Source organism: Giraffa tippelskirchi, chromosome 10 (assembly GCF_054371585.1).
Source record: "Giraffa tippelskirchi isolate mGirTip1 chromosome 10, T2T-mGirTip1v1.2.pri, whole genome shotgun sequence".
NCBI classification, from domain to species: domain Eukaryota; kingdom Metazoa; phylum Chordata; class Mammalia; order Artiodactyla; family Giraffidae; genus Giraffa; species Giraffa tippelskirchi.
In genome coordinates, this window is record NC_137284.1 from 13473659 (window position 1) to 13485834 (window position 12176).

At 43.8% G+C, this 12176-nt stretch overlaps 1 long non-coding RNA gene across 1 annotated transcript in view; it reads left to right on the forward strand.

Moving 5' to 3' along the window:
* The window catches only part of LOC145523557 (uncharacterized), a 66875-nt gene extending 54920 nt beyond the window's left edge, over positions 1-11955 (forward strand). Inside the window, exons 7-9 of the long non-coding RNA XR_014066701.1 lie at positions 175-407; positions 7233-7308; positions 11734-11955. This is a non-coding gene — a long non-coding RNA (uncharacterized LOC145523557). The remainder of the gene's footprint in view (positions 1-174; positions 408-7232; positions 7309-11733) is intronic.
* Positions 11956-12176: the final 221 nt, after the last annotated feature.

The following is a 12176-nucleotide window of genomic DNA, read 5'->3' on the forward strand; positions in this document are numbered from 1 at the left end:
TCTAGTGAATAAATCCCTCCAGTGTCAGAGACATAAGACGTTGTCAAGCTGCCTCTGAGACAATGTGATCATAAAGTCTTAGAACTGAAATACCTCCAGTCACCTTGGTAAGAAAAAATAATCCTCTCTCAAGTGATGCTTTGAAGTTTAATGGAGTCGCTCCTTCTCCCGTAGATGAACTGTGCAGCTATGCTGTGGCCGGGGTGTGCTCCCGGGAGCAGGGCTGCGAACTGAGGAAGGATGCTTCTTTCTGCCTCTTCCCGACTCCTCCCCAGGCTGACCCCAATCTGCTTTTATAGCTCCATTGCCCATAAGTGTCCTCCACGAAACACATGCCTCATCCAAACAGTCTCCTCCATCTGCCCAGGAAGGCTGTGGTGGAGAGTTTCAGCCAGTGGAATCACCAGGTAAGGGCAAGGAGCGCCCCATCTCTTGAAAGTGGGTTTGACTGAACAGGTAGGACAAAGTTGAAATGAAGGCCAGGCTGCATTTTTTTTTAACTTTTTATTTTATATTGGAGTATATCCTGGCAGGCTACTGTCCATGAGGTCACAAGGAGTAAGACACGACTTAGCGACTGAGCACACACAGGCACATAGCCTATTAACAACGTTGTGATGGTTTCAGGTGGACGACAAAGAGACTCAGCCATACATATACACGTATCCATTCTCCCCCAAACTCCCCTCCCATCCAAGTTGCCACATAACATTGAGAAGCGTTCCCTGTGCCGTTCAGTAGGTCCTTGTTGGTTATCCATTTCAAATATAGCAGTGTGTACCTGTCCATCCCAAACTCTCTAACTATCCCTCCCTTGTCCCCCATCCCCTATGGGAACCTTAAGCTCCTTCTCTAGGTCTGTGAGTCTGTTTCTGCTTTGTAAATAAGTTCATTTGTATCATATCTTTTTAGATTCTGCTTATAAGATGTGTCACACAGTATATTTCATGTGGCATTTGTTTCCATAGCCGGAGTTGAGGTTGTTAATTAAAAATGCATCTATACTGTCTCTGTCACAGTTGCCCTACCATTACAGCACCAAAGCTATAGAGAGTATATAAGCAGGTGGGCATGGCCATTTTCCAGTAAAACCTTATAGGCAAAAACACAATCACTGGTTTCAGCCCAAGGGCCCTTGTTTGCTGATCTCTGATTTAAGTGAAAGAAAATATTGCAGCTATTAAATAAATAAAATTTCCTTTTTGGTTCTGGTATACTGCATTCGAAAAACAAAACAATAAGAAGAAGCACTAAAAAAAAAAAATGCATCAGGCCAGGTTACCAGGGGTAGGAGCCTTGTAGGAAAGACCCATCCCAACAGTGAGCTCCTGGCCCCGACACAGTTGATCTGTGTGGGTACAGAGAAAGGGGGTGTAGTCTGAGGTCAGGAAAGGAGTGTTGGAGGCAAGAGATGGGGTATCAGCCAGCCTGGGGTCCATGGCAGTCATGCAACTCACCCCAGAGATAGGAGTTTACCTGAAAGAGTCTTGAAACCAAATGCCCTCTCAACATGGCATTGACCTGAAGGGAACTCAACCTCATTAAGACGACATTCTGAATGGAAGTGAAGGATGCACCTGTTCCTGCCGCAGCTATGGGACCCCATCTCGACTCCAATCATCAGGAAGAATCTGACCTCATGGACCTGGCAGCTCTATGTAACAATAGCCAGAGAGATTCTTTAACGTGGAGCTTTGTGGAAGTGACAAAAGGATTGAAGTGTGACAGAACTCACAACATGTAATGAGAACTGCCTACAGTTCATCTTACACTGCAGTGTAGAACGAGGGAAGAACAGTGTCAGCTTCTTTTCACTGAGGAGTTGATGATAACCCTTCCTGTGGTTTAACCCTTTTGGTTTTGATATAATCTGGATCCCTCTTGAGTATTTCTCCTATTGACCTTAACTCACCGTACTTATGCTCACGTTAATATTCCTCACTAAAGGAGTTTATTTTCCAATGCACTTGTTCCAAAGGACAGTGTTTAAGGCCTGAGTCATTATTAGCTGAGTTCTATGGAAAGCTAAGCTTCCCCAATATGTCTCTTTAGTAGCTGGTTGTGCTGTCATGTCTCTGAGGTCCTCTAGTCTGAACACCCTTGGACCCCTACTTGAGATGGATGAGGCTGGGTAGATACACAAGTGCCAGACCAGAAAGGGTCTGCCAGACCCATGTTGAAGACCTAGCCTTGAGCTATATTATGGGCAGTGGGAGTCATTGAAGGCTATTAAGCTGGGCAGTAGATGAACCTGGAAGCAGAACACTGAGAGTTAATGTACAGAAATGAAATCCTATGGACTTGCTGTTGTCTAGTTGCTAAGTCAAGTCTGACTCTTTGTGACCCCATGGACTATAGCCCGCCAGGCTCCTCTGTCCATGGGATTTCCCAGGCAAGGATACTGGAATGGGTTGCCATTTTCTTTCTCCCAGGGATCTTCCTGACCCAGGAAATGAATCCATGTCTTCTGCATTGCAGGTGGATTCTTTGCTGCTGAGCCACCGGAGAAGCCATGAGTTAGGGGGTTCATTATTAGATTTCTCTTGAGTCTGGACTCATTTCACGTATCTTCCTTCCGCAAGCAGTTCATTTCCCAAGCAGAGCAGGATGCTAGTTGTGAAATGCCAATTGCTTTCATAGCACATGGACATAAGGAAAAGGTTTTCAAATACTTAAATTTGGAGCTTCAGAGTAGAAATGAATGAGAGAAAGATTTTGAGGATGCCAGTGTACTTGGTGATGGAATGGAGTTCTTTTATCTTTGGAATGTTGGGTTAGAAGGAATGATGACATAGAGAAGCAAATTGTTCTCTATTTGCCTGGGAACTGATGTTTTTGATTTAAATCCAGTGCAGTTCATTGACCTTCTGAAGCTTATGAAACTTCACATTTCTAGGAAGAGTCTGTCTGTGGCTGGCCCCATGGTGGAGCCATGGAGGAAGTAACTTGACTGCAAAACTTGTTCTCTTGTTGTGTGAAAGCCCAGATGACCTTACAAGAGATAAACATGGTGCTTGGTAGAGTAACACTGGAGAGTCATTCAAGGTCATTAGTCCTTTCTGTCTTCAGCCTAGGATGAGGAGGATAGGATGGGTGATAGAAGTTGCAAGGTGTAGATAGAGATACATTTCTGTCAAAGCTAGAAAACAAGCAGAGGCCCTCAGATCAAGGTGATTGGCTGGGGTAGCTCTCAGAGGTGGAGTGTTTCTTGGATGAACAAACAGAATTTCTTACTAAGAATAAGGAGGGACATCTCATGAGTGTGCCAGTGACTATGAAACTGATATTGTTGCCTCTATTATAGGTGGTGTCAGTGATAAAACAAACCACCCAGGGTCGAGTAGAGTTTGGCAATGATCAGAGGAGATTTAAAGATTCTTAAATCCTCTTTTGACTTGAACAGATCCTTCCGAGATATTTTGGGTACTTGGGCATCTTCTTGATGAATGATCACTAGATTTCTGGTGCTGACATCCAAAGCATGAGTTTGAGCTAAGGAGGCAAGGCATAGGGGGTGATAATGAGTTAATTCTCAAATATTCTTGCAAAAAAACTGCTGTCCAAAAGCCCAAGAGAAGAAATGCTGTATTGCTTTCAGCATGTCGAAGTTGTGACATGGTCAAAGAATCACGAGAAATAGGTTCATGAAAATCCTTGTAGGTCATTTAAAAGAATTTAAGCAATGAACATCTTTAATAAACTTTAAAAGTGGAGAATAAAGTGGCAGATTTGGAGTTCTGGAAGCTAAGGTGATGGAAGGTTTGAGATGGGGAGACCTTGAAGAGACCCTGGAATTACCCATTCAGAGAAGATGACTCTCTGAGCTCAGGCCTCAGCTGCAGGTATGGAGGAGATGAGAATGATCCAGAAATTGAAAGTATGACTGGCGTGACTTGGTGGTTGTATTAGTCAGAGTTCTCCAGAGAATCAGAGCCAATATGACATATGTGGAGTTAATAAGGAGAAGGTTTATTATGGAAATTGGCTCACATGATTACGGAGACCAAGAAGTTCCATGATCTGCTATCTGCAGGCTGGAGCCCCAGGAAAGCCAGTGGGATAATTCAGCCTGAATCAGAAGGTGTGAGAATCTGAGGTCCATGGTGTGAGCCCTGGTCTGAGTCTGAAAGCCCTGATATCCAGTGTCTGAGGGCAGGAGATGCTGGGTGTCTCTGCTCAAGAGAATTAACTCTTCTTCTGCATTTTCTGTTCTATTCAGGTCATCAGTGGCTAGGATGATACTGCCTTCTTGAGGGAAGGTGGTCTTCTTTCCTCAATCTATGACCCAAATGCTTATCTTTTCCAGAGCCATCCACAAAGACACACTTAGAAACAAAGTGTGCCAGCTATCTGAGCATCTTTTCCTCCAGTCAAGATCAACATAAGATTATGTTAAGTCAAGACATGTAAGATTAACCATCACTGTAATGAATTAATACAATTAATTAGTTAGAAAAGTTAAGTGTTAGTCCCTCAGTAGTGTCCGATCCTTTGTGACCCCATGGACTGTATAGCCCACTGGGCCCCTCTGTCCATATAGATTCTCCAGGCAAGAATACTGGAGTAGGTTGCCATGCCCTTCTCCAGGGTATCTTCCTAACCCAGGGATTGACCTCAGGTCTCCCTCACTGCAGGCAGATATAGATGGTGGCCAGGTTTCTGGTTTGGATGGTGGGCCCATAAAAGTAGACGGTAGAACAATAAATGAGGATAAGAAAATTAGGCAGAGGAGGTTTTGGGGGAAGAGGATCGCCCATTTTTAGATATGCTGAATATGAGATCTTGAGGGACAAGCTAGAAAAAATATCCATTTGCAGCTGTGGTGAGAAGTCCAGACTGGAAATTTGGGTTTAGTAGACATTAGTTTTAGGATTTGAAATAGCTCAACTGGAATTCCATCACCTCCACTAGCTTTGTTAAGGCCCACTTAACTTCACATTCCAGGATGTCTGGCTCTAGGTGAGTGATCACACCGTCGTGATTATCTGGGTCGTGAAGATCTTTTTTGTACAATTCTTCTGTGTATTCTTGCCACCTCTTCTTAACATACTCTGCTTCTGTTAGGTCCATACCACAAATTTGGAAAACTCAGCAGTGGCCACAGGACTGGAAAAGGTCGGTTTTCATTCCAATCCCAAAGAAAACAATGCCAAAGAATTCTCAAACTACCGCGCAATTGCACTCATCTCACATGCTAGTAAAGTAATGCTCAAAATTCTCTAAGCCAGGCTTCAGCAATACGTGAACCATGAACTTCCAGATGTTCAAGCTGGTTTTAGAAAAGGCAGAGGAACCAGAGGTCAAATTGCCAATATCCGCTGAATCATCGAAAAAGCGAAAGAGTTCCAGAAAAACATCTATTTCTGCTTTATTGACTATGCCAAAGCCTTCAACTGTGTGGATCACAGTAAACTGCGGAAAATTCTGAAAGAGATGGGAATACCAGGTCACCTGACCTGCTTCTTGAGAAACCTGTATGCAGGTCAGGAAGCAACAGTTAGAACTGGACAGGGAACAACGGATTGGTTCTAAATAGTAAATGGGGTACATCAAGGCTATATATTGTCACCCTGCTTATTTAACTTATATGCAGAGTACATCATGAGTAATGCTGGGCTGGAAGAAACACAAGCTGGAATCAAGATTGCCGGGAGAAATATCAATAACCTCAGATATGTAGATGACACCACCCTTATGGCAGAAAGTGAAGAAGAACTTAATGAAAGTGAGAGAGGAGAGTGAAAAAGTTGTCTTAAAGCTCAACATTCAGAAAACTAAGATCATGGCATCTGGTCCCATCACTTCACGGGAAATAGATGGGGAAACAGTGGAAACAGCGTCAGACTTTATTTTTGGGGGCTCCAAAATCACTGGAGATGGTGATTTCAGCCATGAAATTAAAAGATGCTTACTCCTTGGAAGGAAAGTTATGACCAACCTAGATAGCATATTAAAAAGCAGAGACATTACTTTGCCAACAAAGGTCCATCTTGTCAAGGTTATGGTTTTTCCAGTAGTCATGTATGGATGTGAGATTTGGATGGTGAAGAAAGCTGAGTGCCGAAGAATTGATGCTTTTGAACTGTGGTGTTGGAGAAGACTCTTGAGAGTCCCTTGGACTGCAAGGAGATCCAACCAGTCCATCCTAAAGGAGATCAGTCCTGGGTGTTCATTGGAAGGACTGATGTTGAAGCTGAAACTCCAATACTTTGGCCACTTCATGCGAAGAGTTGACTCATTGGAAAAGACCCTGATGCTGGGAGGGATTGGGGGCAGGAGGAGAAGAGGACGACAGAGGATGAGATGGCTGGATGGCATCACCGACTTGATGGACATGAGTTTGGGTAAACTCCAGGAGTTGGTGATGGACAGGGAGGCCTGGCATTCTGCGATTCATGAGGTTGCAAAGAGTCAGGCACGACTGAGCGACTGAACTGAACTGAGACGTTAGTTTATGAGTGGTAACTGAGATAATAAAAGGGGATGATGTGTTGTCTTAGGGAAAACCTTAAGCATGTAGAGACAGAATACATTGGGTCTATGGTGGTCAGGTGATCTGAGCTTTGAAGATTCACTCCCTCATTGTTGTTGGGTTTTTTTTTTTTAATATTTATTATTTACTTATTTGGCTGTACTGGTTCTTAGTTGTGGCGTGTTCCTGGATGAGGGAGGTTGAGTCTGCCTGTTCTCTGCCACTGCTTTCTTATAGGGTTTTCCTCAATCACTCTTTTTTTTAATGTTTTCAATATAGGGTACTGGTGGTGGTGGTGGTGGTATTGAGTGTATGTGTGTTTGTGTGTATATGTCTGTGCCCACTTTGTGTGTCATCTGTCCTTACCTGGGGGCTTCCCTGGTAGCTCAGCTGGTAAAGAATCCACCTGCAATGTGGGAGACCTGGGTTTGATCCCTGGGTTGGGAAGATCGCCTGGAGAAGGGAACGCTATCCACTCCAGTATTCTGACCTGGAGAATTCCATGGACGGTATAGTCCACAGGGTCACAAAGAGTCAGACACGACTGAGTGACTTTCACTTTCACTTTCATATCCTTACCTTACTTGGGGGAAGTGGACTTGGGTCAATGAAATGACCTCAAGACTGAGATTCTGGCTAATACACCCAGGACTCACTGGGAAAGAGCTGGAGATATTAGGAGCATGTAATTTATTCCAATCCGAAGTCAGTATAGGATTTTATGCAAGAGGATGACATGGTTTTCAATTTTCTTTTGTAGGATTGGCATGAAATTCCATAATATAATGAAAGTAAAATCCAGACCTTTGAAGACTGTCTTAAAGGAGAAGGTCATGGTAAGAAGGGTTCCTGGAACTCAGGGCTCTGATTTTTCTTCTGGAAACTCCTTTTGCAAGTTTCTTTCTGATGTCCAACATCTTGGCCAGTTCAGCATAACGGGGACATTTTCACTCTCAGACCCTTCCTTTCACGTCCCTTCCATACAACCCTGCAGCAAGGCCCAAGGCTCTCATTCATTGTTTCAAACAATGTTAAATAACCACTCAATGAAACTTTACTAAAATTCAGGAATTTTTTTAAAAATGATAAATCTTTTATAGAAAATCACTGTGGAGTGTTTACTCCATGCAGGGGGTTATCTGGAGTGAATTGCATGCAATAACTTATTTGATCTTCCCTTCAACTCCATGAGGTAAATGCCGTGTTTATTCCCATTTTAAAGATAATGAAGGGAGGCAGAGGGAGACTAAATAACATTTCCAGGAGGATTCAGCTAATTAGTGATGGAGTCAGGATATGAAAGAGAGCAGTTTGCCTCCAGGCTCTGGCTGTTAACTCCTCTGATACATTATCTCCAAGAAGTAAACAGAAAATAACGCACATCTCAGGAATCTTGCCATCAGTGGCTTGTCTTTGGTTCATGGCTTCAAAGAGTCCTCTTCATAAACAGTCAAGGGCAGGTGAGAAGTAGTTCCTCCCTTTGCCTCTAGACTAATACCTCATTCTAGACCTCAGTCAGCGTCCATTGTTTTCGTTCTTTAGTCGCTAAGTCGTATCCAACTCTTGTGACCCCATGGACTGTAGATCACCAGGCTCCTCTGTCCATGAGATTTCCCAGGCAAGAATATTGGAGTGGGTTGCCATTTCCTTCTCCAGAGGATCTTTCTGACCCAAGGATTGAACCCACATCTTCTATGTTAGCGAATGGGTTCTTTACCACTGAGCCACCTGGGAAACCTTCAGCCCAGGCATATATATTTGGATCTCGACTCCTAGAAGCCCAGGCCCTAGAGACTGAAGACCAGACAGGGAGACAAAGGAGCCCTTTCTTCCCTACAGCCTGCTTTCTACAGTCTGGAGTTCAGCCTGAGGCACCTGCTCTGTCTGGGAGATTGTCAACTGCAATTATGTCCCTTTTCTGTGTTGGTCCTACCTACCTTCTGTCTCAGCCCTGCAATTCCATCCACAAAACAAACCCCAATACAGATGGGACTTCCCACTTGCTCCACCATTGTGTAGGTTGCTGTGTGGGCTTGTTGGGAGTTTTCTGATCTCTCTTTCTCCCTACTCTGCTCCTTTGACCTTGACCATAGCTGCTCCTGATTCAGTCACGGTACCTGCTGTATTCTCCTCCAGGCTACTCTGTAAGCAGCTTGAGGACTGTGGTTTGCTGTCTGCTTCTGTTACACCTCTTGCTTTTCTAGGTGGTTCATACAAAATACGCAACCAGTGGATGAATGAGTGAACCAGTCAACTTAATGCAGTTCTGTCCTATTTTTAAACATCCAACCTCCTGCCCTCAGGTCCCTTTCTCCAAAGGTCTCCTTAAGTTTTTAATCTGTTGAATATTCTAGAAAGTAGATCACACAACTCAGTGGTTGTGTGGTAAGCATATATTCCTGTAGACTCTTCTAGTAATTAACTTAGTGATTTAGCCACCCTGGACTTTATTGTCATTTTACAGTGCTTTGCTAATCCGTCATTTTTATTCTCATCCTATTTCCCTGCCCCCGAATCTGAAATAATTTTTACTACCTTCCGTGCACCGCTTTTTATCCCTTGCAATCAATATCAATTTCATTCTAAGATCATATTTGGAGATGGAGCTGTTTGCTTGGTTCAAGTTTGGAGATCAAGAGGTAGTTTGTGAAATCTGTGTTTTCAAAGGAAATTTATTAAGATAATTATCTGCCAGGTTAGCAGGAAAATTTCCATCTCATTGTTGTACAGCTCACACTCTGATAGGTTTCTGCTTCAAGGTGACTGGGTCACTGTTGGAGGGAGATTGCCACAGCCTGGGCAAAGGGAGAGTGTGGGGTGGGCGGGAAGGAGATCCAACAAGCAGGTGGTGTTGGCCCCAGCACCCTGGATCTGTGTACGGTTGGCACGGCGGGGCTTGGCGTTGGGAGCCCGGAGCATCGCTCCAAACTCTCAGAAGCATTTGACACTCTGCGTGGAGTGAAGGTTCTAGGATCAAAGCCATCAATAGGAGGGGGCTGATGGGGGAAGAAAGTGGGGGATGCTGGTGAGCAGATTTCAAAGCTAACATTCAGGAGAATTACAGAGATCTCAGAACACCATTTAGAAATTGGTGGGAACCCTTTGCCCCACATTCCAAGTACTTTGTTAATTCAAGACATCCCATGTGTCATGAAGCTTAAAAGAGTTTTGGTAGAATTATTTTTATTAAGATGAATAATAGGAACTACTTATCCATCATTTATTTAAAAAGCCAGGGTTTTGCTATATAATTGCAGTAATGGGAGCCAAATAAGAAATCAGTTCTGTTCTGTCTGGAATCAGCATTCTGGAAATTCAGAATGAGCCTTTCTTTTCTTGGCTTGTTTTTTTTCTGTTGGGAGAATGTTATCAATTGAGTAATTATGCAGAGGTTTCCCATGGGGTAAATGTTTAAAATGGAGATAGCTCTTTAAAAAGGGAACATAAATAGCACCACGGCTTATTCACAAAAGAGTCCCTCTGTTTCATAAATAGATCCAGGAGATGATGGGACTGGAGGCAAAACCCATATCTGGAGGATGGGAATGTACCTCCGTCTGTTTTCTCCATGTTCACACATTAGTCTCTTTTTCCCATTCTCTGAACAGCTGGATGACACCTGCTCCAGCATCCTGCCTCTTCCTCCCTCCTCCCCTTTCCCATTTTCATCTCCTTCCCTTTCCCCTCGTCTTTCTCGCTCTTTCTCTCTCTCCTGTTCAATATTCTCTCCCAATTTTCCTCTCAGATTCCTCCCAGAATACAAGCTAATTTAAAAATTTACATTATTTTCTTCAGGCTTGTTTTTTTGGAGTGGGCTCGCACACTGATATGTTCATACCTAGAGCAGGAGATGCCCACTAATAACATCTTTTAACTGTGCTTTTGCTATGACGGTCCTATTAGGGTGTATTTTGCCTTCTATTTTCGTTATTGAATTTGATCTTCAGAAGCATACAGAGTGAAGTAAGTTAGAAAGAGGAAAACAAATATCATATATTAACACATATATGTGAAATCTAGAAAAATGGTACAGATGAACCTATTTACAGGGCAGGAAAAGAGACGCAGGTGTAGACAACAGACTTGTGGACACAGAGGGAAAGGAGAGGGTGGAATGCATTGGGAGAAAAGCATTGACATATATACACGACCATGTGTAATATGGATAGCTAGTGGGAAGCTGCTGTATAGCACGGGGAGCTCAGCTCGGTGATGCTCTGTGCTTTGTGACGACCTAGATGGGTGGGATGAGGGGTGGGAGGGAAGCTCAAGAGGGAGAGGATACATGTAAACATATAGCTGATTCACTTCTTGTGCAGTAGAAACGAATACAACTTTGTAAAGCAACTAACTATGTGAAAGTGAAAGTGTTAGTTGCTCAGTCATGTACAGCTCTTTGTGACCCTTTGGACTGTAGCCCGCCAGGCTCCTCTGTCCAAGAGATTTTCCAGGCAAGAATACTCAAGTGGATTGAACTTGCATCTCTTATGTCTCCTGCATTGGCAGGTGGGTTCTTTACCACTAGCGCCACCTGGGAAGCCTTGTACAGTCCTGATCATCTGCATCTCCAGCTCCACTCAGCTCTCTGAGGGCAGGGTCATGTTGTATTTCCACTTGCCTGTCCACCTCCCCACATGTTGCTAATGTAGCAGAAATTTAAGTAATATTTACAGAATAAATGAGCTGTACTTGTTATTAAGCAAAGTCAACCCATACCCATGTATTACAAGAGGAACCCACTGAGTTAGCGTTCTGTGAGGGCTGACAGATAACAGTGGGTCTCAATCCCATGGAGAGTCCCTGCAGCATCTTTGGTTCTCTCTCCCATGTCTACATCTGTTTCACTAAGGGGTGATGAGCAGTTCATCACTGGACTCATGGTTCTCATTTTTATCATCCCAGATTGATTTCATCTCTTCCATCGGACACGTGGGGTTTGGTGGGAAAGTGGTGGCTTTTTTGCCAAATGTGCCTGCTTCTTATATTGTCACTTATCAAGTCTGTGTCCTTCCACAACTCTCCTGGGCTTCGGATGTCCCATCATGGAGTAGGCAGAATAATTTCTTCTTCTCTATGTTGTCACACAGCCCATGAGATGGGGACAAGTTTCACCAGCGTGTGAGTGTCCCCAGCCCCAGCCACAGAAGAAGCCATTGTCTTTATCCTTAGCTGCAGGACTCTCCTCCATCCTTATGAGCATTCAGCCTCCGACAGTGAGTTCTGCATTTTTTTTTTTTTTTTTTTTGTGATGCCGAATCAAGTGAAAGGATAAAGAGAGATGTGACTGGAGACCTGGGAGGTGACAAGAAAGGAACAAAGAACCAGGCAAGTCCTGTGGCCGGAGTGTGGACGTCAGGGGAGAACGTGGGGTGTCAGAGAGTCTCCCCGATCTCAGGGCAGCAGTGGGGCAGGAAAGAGCTGGGAGCTGAGAAGCAAGGTATTTTGTTTGTTTGTTTTCAGGAAATAATGCTCTGTCTTATGAACTGAATTCTCTTTACGTTATTTAAGAGGGTTGAAATCGCAATTCTTTCAAATGCTTAATTGTAATTTTTGGACTGTGATCCTTTGAATACATCACTCTCCCAAGACTGGACCACCCGGAAGCCCAGACCTTTGTGGACATATCTTTAGATGACACGAAGAATGCGAGGCCCCCCAAGCACAGCCTGGAGCATAATAGATACTTAATAAGTTACACCCATGC